Source organism: Bos grunniens, chromosome 16 (genome assembly GCF_055505025.1).
Source record: "Bos grunniens cultivar Pamir isolate PY7600 chromosome 16, Bosgru_T2T1.0, whole genome shotgun sequence".
In the NCBI taxonomy this organism is placed as follows: Eukaryota; Metazoa; Chordata; class Mammalia; order Artiodactyla; family Bovidae; genus Bos; species Bos grunniens.
The window spans coordinates 48250927-48269941 of NC_141180.1; positions in this window are offsets into that span (position 1 = coordinate 48250927).

Sequence of the window (19015 nt, forward strand, 5' to 3'; positions counted from 1 at the left end):
AATTCAACCTACAAACCCTTAGAGACTTAAACTTGCCTTCCTAAGCCAGTATATAGCCATTGCATATTTAAATACATCAAGGGTTTCCCTGATTTCTAAATCCCTCAAAGGCTCAAGAGTGTCCCCAGCTCTGACAAATTTCTAGTAAGAAAATGATATATAAACATGTTATTTTTAAAAAACAATACCTTACACCCCAGCTTTTGTTGTTTGTAAATCTGTACCCCACTATCACATGTAATCACAGACATTCAATACATAAGAGAGTATGGAGTTTGTTTCAGCAGATTAAGCTCTGTGACCCTGACAGGTTACTGCTGTTTCCTTGAATTCTGTCTCTTCTAAGACGCAAGGGATGCACCAGGGGCTCTCTGAGGTTGCTTCTAACATGTGACTCTGTGATTCTATAATCACTAAAAGTGCATTGTTTGATGGTCTAGTTGACATTTAGACAGGGCTGCTCAATCTTTTTGTTTAAAACTTTGTCATTATCATTAACATACTTGGGTAATGTTGCTGAGTCTGGGAAAACAGAACAAAAAACAAAAGTCTTAATAGGAATAGTTTTGATCCTTTTTCACTGGATTTTCTGTCTCTGGTTGGACTTTTTGGGTTTTGGAAGCAATTCAAAAAGACCAAAAGTAGAACCACAGCTCTTACATCAGTAATCAGAGGGGGAAAAAAACAAAAACAAATACTCAGGAAAAAAAGAAACCAATCATTCACTTGATTCTCTTCCTTTTCCCTCTTGCACTGAGGCCATTGAACTGGTTTGCCCAGCTTTGGAGTAATTAGTAAATTTTGTATTATTTCTTATGAAGACACTAAAAGAGTGGTTCCAAGACAGATTGGGGAAGACAGTACAAGACTAACTTAAGTGTAAAGAACATCCAGTGTACCAACTCTGCTATAAACAGAATAACCATTTTCAAGTGAACCATTCAAAGATCGTGAATTGGAGATGACCTGTAACTACAGAAGAACATTTAGTTTACTCAAACATTTTCTTGGTGGCTTAAAAAACAAGGTTTGTTTTCTTGGAGAGCATAGCACAGCTCTGACTCAGTCTTGACTCGAAGTTCCCTGACCAGTTGAAGAAGAGAAAAACAATTCAGTTCTCAGGAAAGAAAAAACAATTCAGTCTGGTTAATGAGGAGTCACCTTGAGCCAGCTTCCAGAAACGTGATAAAGCAGCTTCCCTGCCCCACAGAAAATGTCTCTTTTCTTCAAAATGTCACCTGTCCTCCAGTTTGGAGGAACTGGGGGCAAGTCTCACAGTTGAGCAAAGAATGCTCTCTGTGCCTCCATTTCTGTGCCTGCTTAGCCTAAGATGTGCTTTCTACCTCTCCTGCTGGCCTACCTTTATCATCAGGACTGATGTGGACTGAGCATTAGCTTGGTGACAGGCACATTACTTACCCCATGTATTCATCACAGTAATTCTAAGATACTTTTTTCGCCATCTTTTAGAATTGGAGAATGAGCTGTCAACAGCTTTCCCAGGGCCCACACCTAATGAGTCAAACCAGAATTTTTGTGGGCAAACTCTTGTACAAGCACTTTTAAAATGTCTGTTTTCCTTTAATCGAGGTATTATATACAAAAATATTTATCTATCTTAAGTGAGAAATTTGATAAGCTTTAATATTGATATGAAAGCTGGTAACCACCACCATTGTCTAGGTATATAGTAGTTCTCTCTCTTTACAAACTTCCTTGTATCATCTTTACAGCTGATCCTCTCTCCTTACCCTCAGTCACTGATCACTTTCTCTCACTGTAAATAGAGGAAATAAATACCTTTTATTTAAAAAAGGCAATAAAATACCTTTTATTTCCTTTTCTCACCTTACTGCCTTCCCTAGGACTTCCAATACCGTATTGAAAAAGGTTAGTGGGCTTCCCTTGTGGCTCAGCTGGTAAAGAATCTGCCTGTAATGCGGAAGACCTGGGTTTGATCCCTGGGCTGGGAAGATCCCCTGGAGAAGGGAAAGGCTACCCTCTCCAGGGTATTCTGGCCTGGAGAATTCCATGGACTGTAAAGTCCACAGGGTCGCAAAGAGTCGGACACAACTGAGCGACTTTCACTTCACTTCATGACAGAGGCCATCTTTGCCCTGTGCATGATCTTAATAAGAAGACTTCTAGTTTCTCCATTAAGTATGACATTAGCTGTAGGTTTTTTGTAGATAGTCCTGGTCAAATTGAGAAAGTATGCCTCTATTCCTAGTTAACTAAGAGTTTTATCATGAATGGGTATTGGATTTGTCAAATGGTTTTTCTGCATCTATTGATTTCATAATCAGACTTTCTTCTTTAAATCTGTGTGGAAAAGGTCAGTTTTCATTCCAATCCCAAAGAGGCAATGCCAAAGAATATTCAAACTACTGCACAATTGCATTCATCTCACATGCTAGCAAGGAGAAGGCAATGGCACCCCACTTCAGGACTCTTGCTTGGAAAATTCCATGGACAGAGAAGCCTGGTAGGCTGCAGTCCATGGGGTCGCTAAGAGTCGGACACGACTGAGTGACTTCACTTTCACTTTCATGCATTGGAGAAGGAAATGGCAACCCACTCCAGTGTTCTTGCTGGAGAATCCCAGGGATGGGGGAGCCTGGTGGGCTGCCATCTATGGGGTCACACAGAGTTGGACACAACTGAAGCGACTTAGCAGCAGCAGCAGCACATGCTAGCAAAAAAATGCTCAGAATTCTCCAAATCAGGGTTCACAGTATGTGAACCATGGACTTCCAGATGTTCAAGCTGGATTTAGAAAAGGCAGAGGAACCAGAGATCAAATTGCCAACATCCTTTGGCTCATCAAAAAAGCAAGGGAATTGCAGAAAAACATCTACTTCTGCTTTATTGACTATGCTGAAGCCTTTGACTGTGTGGATCACAACAAACTGTGGAAAATTCTTAAAGAGATGGGAATACCAGACATACACCTTACCTGCCTCTTGAGAAATCTGTGTGTAGGTCAAGAAGCAACAGTTAGAACTGGACATGGGACAATAGACTAGTTCCAAATTGGGAAAGGAGTATGTCAAGGTTGTGTACTGTCTTATATACAATAGGGTTATATTGTATGCAGGGTATATTGTCTTATATACCCTTATTTAACTTCTATGCAGAGTAAATCATGTGAAATGCCAGGCTGGATGAAGATTGCTGGAATCAATGAAGTAATGAAACAAAGAAGATTGCTGGAATCAAGATTGCTGGGAGAAATATCAATAACCTCAGATACACATATGACATCACCCTATGGCAGAAAGTGAAGAAGAACCTCTTGAAGAAAGTGAAAGAGGAGAGTGAAAAAGTTGGCTTAAAACTCAATGTTTAAAAAACAAAGATCATGGCATCTGGTCCCATCACTTCATGGCAAATAGATGGGAAAACAATGGAAACAGTGAGAGACTTTATTTATTTTTTATTTTATTTTATTTTTTTTGAGCTCCAAAATCACTGCAGATGGTGACTGCAGCTGTGAAATTCAAGGACATTTGCTCCTTGGAAGAAAAGCTATGACCAACCTAGACAGCATAAAAAAAAGCAGAGACATTACTTTGCCAACAAAGTTACATCTAGTTAAAGCTATGGTTTTTCCAGTAGTCATGTATGGATGTGAGAGTTGGACCATAAATAAAGCTGAGTGCCAAAGAATTGATGCTTTTGAACTGTGGTGTTGGAGAAAACTCTTGAGAGTCCCTTGGATGGCAAGGAGACCCAACCAGTCCATCCTAAAGTAAATCAGTCCTGAATATTCATTGAAAGGACTGAAACTCCAATACTTTGGCCACCTGATTCGAAGAACTGATTAATTGGAAAAGACCCTGATGCTGGGAAAGATGGAAGGCAGGAGAAGGGGACAACAGGGGATGAGATGGTTGGATGGCATTACTGACTCGATAGACATGAGTTTTAGCAAGCTCTGGGAGTTGATGATGGTCAGGGAGGCCTGGCATGTTGCAGTCCATAGGGTTGCAAAGAGTCAGACACAACTGAGTGACTGAACTGAACTGAAGTGATAATTACATTACTTGACTCTCAAATGTTGAATCAGACTAACATATCTGGGATAAATCTCACTTGATCATGGTATATAATTCTTTTTATACATTGTTGGATTCAATTTATTTGTATTTTGTTGAGGGGTTTTGCACCTACGTTCATGATAGATAATTGGTCGGTAGTTTTCTTTCTTGTAATGTCTTTGGTTTTGATATAAGGGCAATGCTGATCTCATAAGATGGATTAGGAAGAATTCCTTTTAATAGGTTATGGAAGATATTATAGAGAGTTAGTCTAACTTGTTCATTCAGTGTTTGGTGGAATTCAGCAGTGAACTTATCTGGGTCTGATGCTTTCTGTTTTGGAAGGCACCAAAATTGATTCAATTTCTTTAATAGACATGAAGAAGTGAAATGAAAGTCGCTTGGTTGTGTCTGACTCTTAGTGACCCCATGGACTGTAGCTCACCAGGCTCCTCTGTCCATGGGATTCTCCAGGCAAGAATACTGCAGTGGGTTGCCATGCCCTCCTTCAGGGGATCTTCCCAACCCAGGGATCGAGCCCAGGGATCAAGCCCAGGTCTGTGGCATCTCAGGCAGATTCTTTACCATCTGAGCCACCAGGAAAGCCCAAGAAGTGTGCAGATGCAGATTCTTTACCGTCTGAATCACCAGGGAAACCTGAGAATACTGGAATAGGTAGCCTATCCCTTCTCCAGGGGAACTTCCTGACCCAGGAATCAAACCCTTGTCTCCTGCATTGCAGGCGGATTCTTCACCAGCTGAGCTAATAGACATGCTGCTGCTGCTAAGTCACTTCAGTCGTGTCTGACTCTGTGCGACCCCATAGACAGCAGCCCACCAGGCTTCCCGTCTCTGGGATTCTCCAGGCAAGAACACTGGAGTGGGTTGCCATTTCCTTCTCCAATGCATGAGAGTAAAAAGTGAAAGTGAAGTCACTCAGTCGTGTCCGACTCTGTGCAACCCCATGGACTGCCGCCTACCAGGCTCCTCCATCCATGGGATTTTCCAGGCAAGAGTACTGGAGTGGGGTGCCATTGCCTTCTCCAGCTAATAGACATAAACCTATTCAAATTGTCTGTTATTTTTTTGTGTAAATTTGGCAGGTTGTGCCTTTCAAGGAATTGGTCCATTTTATCTAGGTTTTCAAATGTGTGGGTATAGAGTTGTTCATAGTATTATTATTATTAATATCTGATATTAGCAACCTGTGTTCTCTCTCTTTGATTTCTTTTTAGCTTGCCTAAAGGTTTATCAATTTTATTAATCTTTTCTGAGAACTAGCTTTTGAATTTATTGATTTTCTTGTTGATTTTCTGTTTTTTCAATTTTATTTATTTCTGCTCTAAATTTTACTATTTCTTTTCTTCTGCTTACTTTGGATTTAATTTGCTCTCTTTCTATGTTCCTGAGGAGAAAACTTAGATTCTTGATTTTAAATATTTCTTCTTTCTCATACATGCATTCACAGCTGTGAATAAAAATTTTCCTTTAAGCTCTGCTCTCATTGCATCTCACAGATTTTAAGTTCTATTTTCATTTTCATTCAGTTCAAAACATGTTTTAATTTCTCTTGAGGTTCCTTCTTTGATGAATGTGCCATTTAGAAATGTACTGTTCAATCTCCGTGTACTGGGGAGATTTTCCAGCTATCATTCTGTTATTGGTTTCTAGCTTAATTCCATTGTGGTCTGACAGGAGATATTGTATGACTTCCATTCTTTTAAATTTGTTAAGGTGTATTTTACGGCCCAGAATGTGACCTATTTTGGTGAGTGTTTCATGTGAGCTTCAGAAGAATGTATATTCTGCTGTTGTTGGATAAAGCAACCTACAGATGTCCATTACATCCAGTTGATTGATGGTATTGTTGAGTTCAACTATGTACTTATTGATTTTCTGCCGGCTGTATCTGTACATTTCTGATAGAGGGGTGTTGAGAACTCCAATTACAATAATGGAGACATCTATTTTTCATTGCAGTTCTATTAGTTTTTTTTGACTCGTGTAGTTTGACACTCTGCTATTAGGCACATACACATTGAGAACTGTTATGTCTTCTTTGAAAATTGACCCCTTTATCATTATGTAATGCCCCTATTTAGCCCTAATAATCCTCCTTGCTTTGAATCCTACTTTGATTGAAATACAGGTAGTCTCACTTTATTTTTATTAGTCTTAACATGGTATATCTTTCTCCATTCATTTGCTTGTAATTTACATGTGACTTTAAAGTGGGTTTCTTATAGACAACATATAGCTGAGTCTTGTTTTTGCCCTACTCTGACAAAGTCTGTCTTTCCTTTGGGGTATTTAGACTAAAGACATTAAAAGTGATTTTGGATATAGCCTTCTCTTGTGGCTCAGTTGGTAAAGAACCCACCTGCAATAGAGCAGACATGGGTTCAGCCCCTGGGTAAGGAAGGTCCCCTGGAGAAGGAAATGGCAACCCATTCCAGTATTCTTGCCTGGGAAATCCAACAGACAGAGGAGCCTGGTGGGCTACAGTCCATGGGGTTGCAAGAGTTGAACACAACTTAGTGACCAGACCACCATGGATATAGTTGGATCATTATCTAACATGATTTTTACTCTTTTCTATTGGTTGCCCTTGTTCTTTGCTCCTGTTATTGTCCTTCACTCTTTTTTCTACTTTTGCGGTTTTAACTGGGCATTTTATAAGATTCCATTGTCTCTCTTTCTTGGCATCTCAGTTATACTTCTTTATAAAAATTTTTTAGTGGTTGTTGTATAGTTTGAATATACATTTTCAAATATCCCAACTCTACTTTCAAATAACACCATATAACTTCAGGGTGAGACCAAGTACCTGGTGAGAACAGCATAATCCTAATTCCTCCCTCCATTCCTTGTGTCATTGCTGCCATTTATTTCACTTATATATAAGCACATACAAGCATATGTACATAAACATATGCATATGTAGGCATATATAATTGAGTACATTTTTGCTATTATTATTTTGAACAAACTGTTCAAAATATTGTTACATCAATAAAAAATAAGAAAAGTAAATATTTGTATTTTATCTTCACTTATTCCTTCTTTAGTGCTCTTTCTTTATGTAGGTCTAAGTTTATGACCTATATAATTTTCCTTCTCTCTAAAGAACTTCTTTTAACATTTCTTGCAAGGCAGACCTACTGGCAAAAATTCCTCAGTTTTGTTTGTTAGAAAAAAAAATTATTTACTTCTCCTTCACTTTTAAAGGAAAATTTTAGAGGGTACATATTTTTAGGTTGGAATTTTTCTCTCAATACTTTAAATACATCACTCCATTTTTTTCTTGCTTACATAATTTTTGAGAAGTTGCGTGTGATTCTTATCTTTGTTCCTCTATAGGTAAAGTATTTCCCACCCCTGACCCCCCACTGGCTTTTTCTTTATCTTGTAATTTTTTCCCCTTTATCTTTGATTTTCTGTAATTTGAATATATGTCTATGTGTAGTCTTTTGGCAGTTGTCTTGCATGGTGTTCTCTGAACTTTCTGGATCTGTGGTTTGGTATCTGACATAAATTTGGGAAGTTTCTCAATCAGCTTGCAAATATTTCTTCTGTCCTTTTCTTTCTTTCTTCTCCTTCTGATGTTCTAATTGCATATATATTACCTTTTACAATTGTCCAACCATTCTTGAATATTCTGTTCTGCTTTTTTCAGTCTTCTTCCTCTTTGCTTTTTAGTCTTGAAGGTTTCTACTGCTATATCCTCAAGCTCAGAGGTTCTTTTAGACATATCTAGTCTACTAATGAGTCCATCAAAAGCATTCTTCATTTCAGTTATAGGGCTTTTGATTTCCAGCATTTCTTTTTGGTTCTTTTTCAAAATTTCTACCTCTCTGCTTACATCGCCCATCTGTTGTTTAATGCTCTCAACTTTATCCATTAGGAGCCCTTAACACTGTAACTATAGTTGTTTTGAATTCCTAGTCTGATCATTCTAATAGCTTTGCTGTGTCTGAGTCTGTTTCTGATACTAGTTCAGTTTCCTCAGACTGTGTTTTTTGCCTTTTAATATGTTTTGTCATTTTCCCCCTTGACATCTGATATGATATACCAGTTAAAAGAAACCGCTGTAAGTAGACTTCAGTCGTGTGGTGGTGAAGTGTGGGGCAAGGGAAGGCAGTCTAAAGCCCTATGATTGGTCTCAGGAGTTTCAGTGAGCCTGTGTTGCTGGATCATGAACTTCACCAGTGCTTCTCAGCTCCTCCTTCTCAGGTGGGACAGGATGGCTAGGGTGGGCTGGAGTTAGGTACTTCCCTTCCTCTAGGTCACATAGGCTCCAGTAATATCCCAGCAGGTTGGACTCTGGTAAAATAGTTTCTCCAGCCTTGCTAAGAAGAACAAAATGCTCTGGTGCATTTCAAATGTTTCCTTTTCCCATCCCCCCGCCGAAAGCATGAGGGGATCTTTCACAAAAGTGTGGGACCCCTTTATGATTGGGTCCCCCTGGAGTTCTGTCTCTGCTACTTGTCCACACTGAGCCTTCAGTGATTTGTCAATAACATTTTAGCTTTTCCTACCGTAACACTGGTTCTCACACAGTTTCTGCTCCTGAGTTTCTGCTCCAGTAAGTTGTGATTCTCTGTATTCATCTTTCTGTTTTTCCCATTTTGGAGGCAGCAGTCCTGTGACTTCATGTCTCTTGCATATCTAAGAAGTCACATTTTCAATTTGTTCAGCTTTTCACTTGATGTCACAGTGGAGTGAGTGGCAATTTCCAAGCACCTTTTATATGGAATCAGAAACTCAAAGTCCTTAACTGATTGTTCTTACTTTCGTTAATCCCCTGAGCTCAATTTAGGCAGTCTCTGGACAACGGTCTCTGGCTTTAATGACTGGGGTGAGTGCACCCTCTACGTGCTTTCCCGGAACTGTGTGCTTCCTCTTGCCTAACAATTCATTCACTCCTCTGTCCAATAAATGTCTACTGAATAACCAAACTCCCAAGCACTGAAAAAGCCACTATGAATTTTAAAAGTCTCCTCTCTTGAGAAGCCTAGAGCCTAGGTGGGGGAAATTAAGCAATTACCATAACTATGGTGCATGACCCAACCATTACTGGTCATCAAAAGCTTTCCAGTGGACAGGAATATAGGAGTCCTGAGGGAAATGACGAGTTAGCCAGGTGGAGAGAGCATAGAGGTCATCTGTTTCTACCTCTGTTTCCCTTTTTTGATTCTAAACTTTTGCAAGACAAGGTCTAGTTCTTTTTCATATTACATTTGTAGTTCCAATGCACAATAATCGTTTAAAGAAGCAAATAATTGAAATTTAATAACTGGACAATGAAGCAAAGGGCATATCAGGTTGGAACAATTAAAGCACTGAAGTAAACCTTATTAAGTGTTCAGGGAACTACAAATAGTCTAGGGAGATTAGAGCGTGATGTCTGTGTGGAGAGCTGACCTAAATGAGATGGCGGCTGGTTGATGGAGGACCAGGAATGTCAGATGAAGGAGTTTGGTCCTTATTCAGCAGACAGTGAAGGGCTCAAAAAAGATGTTGAAATGATAGAAAGCAGGTCAGTTAACAGAAGCAGTTCTCTCTAAGCACCCACTGCTTCTTGTAAGGAGTGACTATAAGCGAGTAATTCCCAAATTAGTAGTGTTCCTAAATTCCACATCTGCAGTTAAAAGTTATTTTAAAAATTATACTCTTAGCTTCACAAATAAAGAATGAGTGCTGCTAAGTCACTTCAGTCATGTAGGACTCTTTGTGACCCTATGGACCATAGTCCGCCAGGCTCCTCTGTCCATGGGATTCTCCAGGCAAGAATACTGAAGTGGGTTGCATGCTCTTCTCCAGAGCATCTTCCTGACCCAGGGATTGAACCTGCATCTCTTACTTTTCCTGAATTGGCAGGTGGGTTCTTTACCACTATTGCCATCTGGAGAATGTTTGAAAGCCTTGATGCCCTGGACAAGACCCATTCTTTGGCTTGACTGATGAGGCTACACCTATTTCCCAGGATCACCTCTCCTGGGCAGCAGAAAACCCACCGCACCCTAACCCTGAGAGCCCTGGGGGTTCATGTGGGAGTGCCAGTCTCCAGAGGCAGAGAGAACGCTCTGAAGAAGCTGAAGTTTCCTTGTCTATGAAAAGAGAGCTTCCTGGGATACTCTCTCATTGCCAAAGAGGCAATGTGGGAGCCTGAGGAGAACAGAGCAGGAAAGGACAGCACTGTTCACAGGAACATGAGTCCCAGGCGGGCCAGCTCTCCTTGGGATGTGAGGCCCCGCATCTTCAGCTGCTGAAGGCACCCCCAGTGTACCCCCTGAATGGATTCAGCTAATGGAGTTCTACTACTGAATTAAATTTTTCATTTCCAGCACTGTGAATAATTAATTTGGGGACCTTTGTTAAAGCAAAGAATATGAAGAAGGAGATTAAAAAAGAGGAGAGGTATTCTGTTTTTTTTTGTTTTTTGGGTTTTTTTTTTTTGAGGTATTCTGTTTTACTTTGACGCATGTAAGTAGTTTCTTTAATTTGGAGATTCACAGGGGCGAGAACAAGAATGAAAGGCTAATACGATAAATTCAACCACACGTTTTGTTCAGCTTGCTCAAGGTACTGGAAGTCGGAAACATTCCATTAGGAATGTGTTTTCTCTGAAAACTCTGGAAGACCTGCGTTCCCTGGGTCCACCCTCCCACAGCAGCAGCTGTAGTGGGGAGCCGAGCAGCAGTCGCCCCCCTGCAGGGCGGGGAGCCCCCCGTACCAACAGCCCCTCCATCCTTAGGCTCCTGAGGGCTTCCACCCACTTCTGTCCATCTGCCGGCTCCTCGTTCCTAGGGTTCTGAGTCTTCTGACCCCTGTTTCACAGATTCTTTAACTCTTCTCAAACCTTCTTCTATTTCCAAGAAGAAGGTTTCTCTTGGTCTCTTTCCAAGCTCTTCACTCACAGCAGACAAAAGTGAGTGTTAGTTAAGCAGTCATGTCTGACTCTTTGCCTCTTGTCCTCTAGTCCTGAGAACCTCATTAAATTATTTCTACAAAACACCTTAGAAATAGAACTCTCAGGGGGCTTGCTGGCCTTCCCGTGGGTTACGAAAAAGTAAAGACAAGGTTAAGAGAAATGAGGATTTTCTCGAGATCTGCCTGCAGCCTATTTTGTAACCATAGTACACTTGGTAACTGGGCTTCCCTGGTGGCTCAGATGGTAAAGAATCTGCCCATAATGCCGGAGACCTCGGTTTGATCCCTGGGTCAGGAAGATCCCCTGGAGAAAGGAATGGCAACTGACTCCAGTGTTCTTGCCTAGAGAATCCCATGGACAGAGGAGCCTAGTGGGCTACAGTCCCTGCGGTCGCAGTCAGACATGACTGAGCAACTAACACTCTCACTTTACACTTGGTAACTAGCACCATGCCCAGCACACGCTAGGTGCTCTGGTAAGAAGTTTCAAATGAATGAACAAACCTTACTATGGTCTTAATCAGTTTCCTCACTTAACCAGATGGTCTCCAAGGTTCATTGAGCTCTACTTTCTGTGATTCTGTGAGGGCAAAAGAGAGTTTCAGGTGGCTTCATATGGCTGAATGACAGGGTGATGGGCACAGACCCTAAAGTCTGCCAAATATTAATTCCAGTTGACTGGAGCCTGTAAACATTTGTTGCTTCTGTGCTAAATCTAGATATACAAGATTTATAAGACGCAGAGTCTGCCTTCCTTATGATGGCAACCTCCTGCCACTAGAGAATAAAGATATCAGTTATTGAGAGAGTAAGGCTCACTGGGATGATCCCCCCAACACTTCTTCTGTCTTGCAGCCCCCTGGGCCACCACCACCTGTGCTCCTTCATCTTCTGCCCTCCTCTCTGGGAAGCTACTAGCAGCTCTCTAAGACAGAGCATCAGTTTCCTGGCCTAACCACGTCTGCTGGTGGTTAGATGAGTGATGCCTCTGCAATTATGTGGGTTACAAATGGAGAAGCTAAAATGCTCCTTCTTCCGAGAGAGGCAAGCCAAACCTCAGATTACATTAGGGTCCAGATGATAAACATCAGCTCCTTTCCTGGGTGCTGACCTTGGTCAGAGGAGTGAGGAAGAAAGCAAGGGAAAGCAGTGGAGAGTTAGGTCACTGTCGGCAAGGTCAGGGCGGCTCCTGTCTATAACTCTCAACTCCTCTTGTGAAGGTACTTATGGCATCAGCTGTACTGTTATGTAGTTTTATCTCTATATTACTATATTGTATTGAAAATGCTGGCTTTCTGGAAGAGAGGTCAAAGTTCAATCAGACAAGAGAAGTGATTGTCCCAGCCAAGCTGGCAAAGGTGGTAGCTTGCAACCACGGAGCTCTGCCCCTCACTCAGTACTCTCCTCTACCACAGTTGTCATTTCTCTGCTTCAAGAACTGAGGCTAGAGGGAAACAGGACCCAGGGCCACGCAGCTGGTTTTCTGATGTGCGAGCCTGCCCAGCCCCACAGCTCAGCGTCTCCCCCTCCCCCAAAGCTAAGTCATTTAGTGTCACACACAGGTCCTAGGATTCACTCTGACCTGAAGCAGGAGGGCTTCGAACTCAACTGCCAGACTCAATATGAAGTCTGATGTACTTGCTGTCCACATTGGTCTGGTCCTGGAGACCAGGCATCATGGTTTTGTTCCTAGACTCTCTTCCTCCCCAACACATGATCTAGTTCTTACCATAGGCTCCTGGATATTTTTAATTAATCTGGCAACTGCCCAGAACATCCTCCCTATCACCACCACCACCCATGCCTCCCAGATCTGAGCTGGGATCCCTTCTGGAAAGAGGAGGGATGAGCTAACATTTGCTGATGGCTTCCCTGTGCCTGCATTATCCCTTTCTGTCCTCACAGCACTTGTGCAAAACTAGTCCCCAAATATAGATGAAAAGCATTGAAGTCACCGAAACTTAGACACAATAAGGACATTTCCCAAGGTCGCCTGGCTTCTAAATGGAGGAACAGAGGTTGAATCACAGTCAGTTTGGCTTGAAAGCTTTATGTTCTTACCCCTCCACCCTGGAGGCTCCCAGTGACTGAAGCCCAGCTCTAAATGCAGCTGTCTGGCCCAACCTGCCAGCCCCCTCTCTGACACCCAGCAACATCTAAGTGCTATTCACCTTAGATTTACCACAACTCTGTCCACTTCCTGGCTTGGGGTTCCCGTCTGTGGTAACTTGACTTCATGCTGTTAACCAGCCTTTGGGGGAAAACCAAACTCTGGAGTCACATCTGGGGTTGGCCACTTCATAGCTTTCTCTGTGACCCTGAGCAAGTTTCTAAACTACTCTGAGCCTCAGTTTCCTCATATGTAAGGTGTGATGTTAAAACTCACCTCAGAGAACAGTTGTACATATGCGAATCTGACTACCCTTTAAAATCCTAAATTTAAAAGCTTGTTTCGCTGGCCATGAGTCTGGACTCATTATTTTAAAATCTTTGTTTTAAAGCTGAGTTAAGAAAAAAAAAAAGACACTTGCAGAGGACTTCACAGATGATTTTGCTATTGAAATCACTAAATTGCATTGTAGACAAAATAGGATATAATACTGTCTTTCTGGCATTTATTAAGAATACAGCCATTAGGCAACAAAGGCAGAAGAAAATTGCAGCGTTCTGTAAGCATATCTCGTAACAATGCCTCTTTTTAGGAGGGGCCTCCATGACCACTGCTGACAATTTTCTTTAGGCTCCATCAATGTTTTTCGTTGTTTAAAGACACACATTAATTTAAAGTCTCCTCCCATTCTCTGTGCAAATTACAGCATTCAGATGAAGTGGCAGCTGCTGTAATTAAGACACAGTTAATTGCCTATCTCCTTAATTGCAATGATAGGATTTTGACAGTTCGGTAAATAAGAATTGTTTGGTTTCCTCTGGCAACTTCAGCCTTGTTTCCCATCACAAGTGCTGAGTCACTCACTTCCAGGACAAGAGCTGTGGTCCAAGGGAGCCGGAGTGGGAGAGGAATCGTAATTTATCTGCAGTTCCTTTTCTTGCTGCAGGAACCTCCCAATGGAACCACCCAATCCATTGCCCGATAAAATCCTCCCAGAAGTTTTCTCCGCGTTAATCAGTCATCACATGAGAGCAAATGGGAAATCACAGAAACAGAAGGATGGGGTTGTGGGACAATGATTTGCTGCTGCTGATGGGCACAAGAGGAAACCATGCTGTTAGATGAGAAATCGGAAGTCCAGAGTGTTTAAACACCCAAAATCAGGGTGCTACTGAGTGCCAAGCCAGGTCTTCTGACCCACTGTGCTCACAGGATGCTCAGTGGAAACAGAGAAAAACAATGGTTCAAAGCCAGACCATTGGGGTCACGTGGACCTGGGTTCAAAGACTACCTTTACTGCTTGTGTAACTATTGGCGAGTTACCGACGGTTTCCAGGCCTCACTGGCTTCCACTGTAAAATGAACTTTGCATTCCTCACCTTGTATCATTGTGAGAATTAAGAAAAATAATCTTACAAAGTCCTTTACAACCTGTCAGGTTTGTGGTAAGTTCTCGACAAACGGAAGTTACAGAGCAAATATGACTCTTTTTCCAAAATCTACATAAACAAAAACTTTTTTTGCATTTCTTTCTTTTCCACAAACTTAATTTTGACTGTGGCTATGTTCTAGGTTCCCATCTGAGGCATTTCTCTCTAAGATCTTGCCACTTTCCAATGACACTATAGCAAGGAGCCAAAGTCCAAGTGATTAACATCAATAACATCAGGCACAGTGTTCAAAGCCTCGTAGGAGACAAGGAGAAATATTTACACTCGTCTGCCATACTCTGTGGAGCTGCAAAGAAAGGAAGAGAAACAAAACAAGTTTCCACAAGAAAACAGTATAGATACTCATATCCTACCATGGGTATTGTTAGCTGTAAAAACATGACTGTAAACTTTGATTGTGTTGTGACAACCATGTTATTGGTTAATCGTTGCTTCCTACAGGCCACACTAGACTTGGGAACTAAAAAAGGATGTTAGTCATAATAACCATTTAGCTTTTTCCCAGTGCCCTTGTGTTTGTACTCAAATTCCTGTCCTTTTCTAAGTATGAAGTGAAGAAAGTATTAGTATATAATAATTAACACATTTCAAAGAATGAATGAATGAAGAGGAGTGAGTGGGTGAGAAAATCCTATCTAAAAACAAGATTACCTTTGAGGAAGATGTTTCTTGTCCTGCTCAGCACATATGTGGCTTTAGCTGTGATGAGATGAGCTTTAAAAAGACAGAAACATGAACTTCCCTGGTGGTCCAAAGGTTAAGACTCCACCTGCCAATCCAGGGGACGTAGGTTCAATCCCCGGTCCGGGACGTTTCCACATGTTGTGGGGCAGCTAAGCTCATGCACCAGAACTACTGAGCCCATGTGCCCAGAGCCCATGCTCTGCCACAGGAGAAGCCACTGCAATGATAAGCCTGGGCACTGCAGCTAGAGAGTACCCCCCCACCCTTCTCTGCAACCAGAGAAAGTTCTCATGCAGCAGCAAAGATCCAGCACAGCCAAAAATAAATAAATGAATAAACAAAATTAAAAAAAAAAAAAAGACAGAAGCCCAGTGTGCTTTCATCTAAACAAAGTCCAAAGTCAAGGCTTGTTTGCCGGCTCCAAAATCATGAGGGAGTGAGCTGCTTCAGACTTACTATCATCCTAGACGCATGGCTTCCATCATGTGGTCCCAGGGCTGCTCAATCTTGAGAGGGCTTTGCACTTCCGCATGGAACAATATTGTGGGTTTGAGGCAATCTTATCTAGATTCTAAGCGGCCAGACCACCGGTGACATCTGGATGTAACTGAGTGATGAGTATGTACTTGTCACTACACAGCCGGCGACAGCAGCACACTTGAACCCAAGACATTAGCAAAGCATCTGCGTCTTTAACTCCCTGCAGTCCATAAAAAGAGCGCTGGACTTGGAGTCGGGAGTTCAGAATTAAGAATCGGAGTTCAGCCATCCTGTGAGTGATTTTGTATAGGTACCAGAACAGAAATATCAGTGGTAATTAATGCCTGATGAGATGTTACCATGCACTAGGCACATGCTACACACTTTATATACATTTCTTTATCCTCCACAAAAATCCCGTGATATACATAATATGATTATTGCCACTTTTCAAACTAAAGAAAGAGATTAAGAGATGACCAATGGAACTAGTAAAGTAGCACAGTGAGAATTTGAACCCATGGCTTTGAAAGGTCAGATTTCTCACTCTGTCTTTCTTCTCACAGAGAGAAGATATACGCCAACATCAGGCATATAGAGGCTGAGAGGCAAGGAGACAGTACATAGTGACCAGGTGCCTACGAGGTCAGGTGCGTGGCGGGGGCTCCCTAGAGGAAGAATGAATAATCGGCCAGGCAGACAAAGAGGCACAAGTGTTCTGGATCCAGGAGCCAACAGATGTTATGGCACAGCCTTCACTGACCACAAAGTGGCTGCTGGGCTCCAGAAATGGGCTCTCCCTCAGGAAGGTGTGGGTGGGAAAAGATGTCTCATTGATTAGTGAGGAAAATACTGCTCAGCAACTCCCCGACAGACTTTGTTATGTCCCACTGGCCAGATAATGTCACAAGACTACTGCAAGCCATGAGAAAGGACAGAAAAGTCACATTTCCTGTGGTTAGTCATGAATCATCCGCTGGGGCTGGGCCCACTGCAGCACTAACAGAACTGAGGTTGTGTTGGCCAAGAAGGAAGCGGGGATGGGAGGCGGGGAGGCAGGCAGCCCATAGACTCGGGTCACCATTCTTCACACAGAAGTCCAGGGGGAGCTGAGAACAGCGCAGTAAGATGAGTGAGAGGAAGAACTGAAATCATTTAGTGAGATACTAGAGGTGAGAGCTGAGAGGCCAGGATTGTTAGGTGTTTAGATTTATGGCTTGGGTGACTGGGATGTCAGTGACTAAATTAATCAGGGAGCAGAGGGCTATAGCTGGAAGGCAAACTAATAAGATGTCTTGTTTTAGTCAGCCCGGACTGCCACAATAAAGCACCACAGACATGGCAGCTTTTTTTTTTTTTTGGTCTTTTTTAACAATTTATTTATTTTTAATTGGAGGATAACTGCCTTTCAGTTTTGTGTTGGTTTCTGCCATACATCAACATGAATCAGCCATAGGTATACATATGTCCCCTCCCTCTTGAGCCTCCCTCCCACCCCATCCTACCCCTCTAGTTTATCATAGATCTCTGAATGGAGCTCCCTGCACCATAGAGCAAATTCTCACTGGCTGTGTATTTGATACATGGTATGTTCAAGCTGGTTTTAGAAAAGGCAGAGGAACCAGAGATCAAATTGCCAACATCCGCTGGATCATACAAAAAGCAAGAGAGTTCCAGAAAAACATCTCTTTCTGCTTTATTGACTATGCCAAAGCCTTTGACTGTGTGGATCCCAATAAACTGTGGAAAATTCTTCAAGAGATGGGAATACCAGACCACCTGATCTGCCTCTTGAGAAATTTGTATGCAGGTCAGGAAGCAACAGTTAGAACTGGACATGGAACAACAGACTGGTTCCAAATAGGAAAAGGAGTTCGTCAAGGCTGTATATTGTCACCCTGTTTATTTAACTTATATGCAGAGTACATCATGAGAAATGCTGGACTGGAAGAAACACAAGCTGGAATCAAGATTGCCGGGAGAAATATCAATAACCTCAGATATGCAGATGACACCACCCTTATGGCAGAAAGTGAAGAGGAACTCAAAAGCCTCTTGATGAAAGTGAAAGTGGAGAGTGAAAAAGTTGGCTTAAAGCTCAACATTCAGAAAACGAAGATCATGGCATCTGGTCCCATCACTTCAAGGGAAATAGATGGGGAAACAGTGGAAACAGTGTCAGACTTTATTTTTCTGGGCTCCAAAATCACTGCAGATGGTGATTGCAGCCATGAAATTAAAAGATGTTTGCTCCTTGGAAGGAAAGTTATGACCAACCTAGGTAGCATATTAAAAAGCAGAGACATTACTTTGCCAACAAAGGTCCGTCTAGTCAAGGCTATGGTTTTTCCTGTGGTCATGTATGGATGTGAGAGTTGGACTGTGAAGAAGGCTGAGCAACACGTCTGAGTGACTGATCTGATCTGATCTGATCTGAATGTACATGTTCAATGCTACGCTCTCAGTTTGTCTCACCCTCTTGTTCCCTCGCTGTGTCCACAAGTCTCTCTATGTGACAGGGCAGCTAAAACAATAGAAAGTTATTTCTCACAGCTCTGGAAGCTAAAAAATCCAAGATCAAGGTGCTGGCTGATTTGTTCCTTGAGGAAAGCTCTCTTCTTGATTTGCCTTCTCACTGCGTCTTTACATGGCTTTTCCTTCATTCACATGCAGAGTTTCTCTCTCTGTCTTCATCTTCTTAAGAGGACATTATATTCATCAAATGGAAACAGTGAGAGATTTTATTTTCTTGGGCTCCAAAATCACTGCAGAGGTGACTGCAGCCATGAAATTAAATGATGCTTGCTCCTTGGAAGAAACAAACCTAGACAGCATATTAAAAAGCAAAGACATTACTTTGCCAACAAAGATCCATATAGTCCAAGCTATGGTTTTTCCAGTAGTCATGTATGGATGTGAGAGTTGGACTATAAAGAAAGCTGAGCACTGAAGAATTGATGCTTTTGAACTGGGGTGTTGGAGAAGACTCTTGAGAGTCTCTTGGACTGCAAGGAGATTAAACCAGTCAATCCTAAAGGAAATCAACTCTAAATATTCATTGGAAGGACTGATGCTAAAGCTGAAACTCCAATACTTTGGCCACCTGATGCGAAAAGTCAACTCATTAGAAAAGCCCCTGATGCTGGGAAAGATTGAAGGCAGGAGGAGAAAGGGATGACAGAGGACAAGATGGTTGGATGGCATCACGACTGAATGGACGTGAGTTTGAGCAAGCTCAGGGAGTTGGTGATGGACAGGGAAGCCTGGTGTGCTGCAGTCCATAGAGTTGTGAAGAGTTGGATACAACTGAGAGACTT